This window comes from Phalaenopsis equestris, unplaced genomic scaffold (assembly GCF_001263595.1).
Source record: "Phalaenopsis equestris unplaced genomic scaffold, ASM126359v1 Scaffold000540, whole genome shotgun sequence".
Classification (NCBI taxonomy): Eukaryota; Viridiplantae; Streptophyta; class Magnoliopsida; order Asparagales; family Orchidaceae; genus Phalaenopsis; species Phalaenopsis equestris.
In genome coordinates this window covers 180,836-181,546 of record NW_018164980.1, presented here as the reverse complement: position 1 = coordinate 181,546, position 711 = coordinate 180,836, and positions in this window count along the sequence as shown.

Genomic DNA, 711 nt, shown 5'->3' with positions numbered 1-711 from the left:
TAATATCTCTCTCATTTCTTAATGGATTTTGATGATTATTTTTTTAAATTGTTCGTCTTTAAGAGACGAACACATCTATATGGTAAACATACTATGCAATCAAGCCATTATAAATGGAGAACTCGCGAAGGCTCGGGAGAGTGAGTGAGGTTATACCTTTGCTCCGAGAGGTTTAGCCTCAATCAGAGATTCTTCACACCTTCATTAGGTCCCAAAGAGCTTAGGGATGAAGCCTCTGGCTCTGATGTAAGGTCTATGTATGATTTCGACCACAACCGATTTTGGGTGTTGGTTGAGAGCTATGGTAGAGGCTATTTCAGAGGGGGAATTGATGGGGGTTTGGCTTCCTTCACTGTTGTGAAGGTGTAGATCCAATTTATTTGAAGTTTGGTGTTGTGTAAGTTGGGATTGGAATTTTTCCTGGTTTCGGGCAGGAATTCAAACCCAAAATTGGATTTTTGTGGTAGAATTGGGGGAGGGAAATGGATTGCAATGTACTAAGGGGCTCTTAGAGAAGCTCTCTAAGGAGTTTGGGAGGTCTTCGTGAAAATTTTTTTACCACACACTATTCATGGCCATGGAGGGCATTTTATAGAGTTTGGCCAAGGGGAGGCTTGGGTGGGCCATTGAGGGGTTAGCCCCACTGCTTAGGTGTTAAGCAGAGGAGCTCTCAGCTCAATTTGGGCTGAGGTGGCTTCTTGGCATGCATTT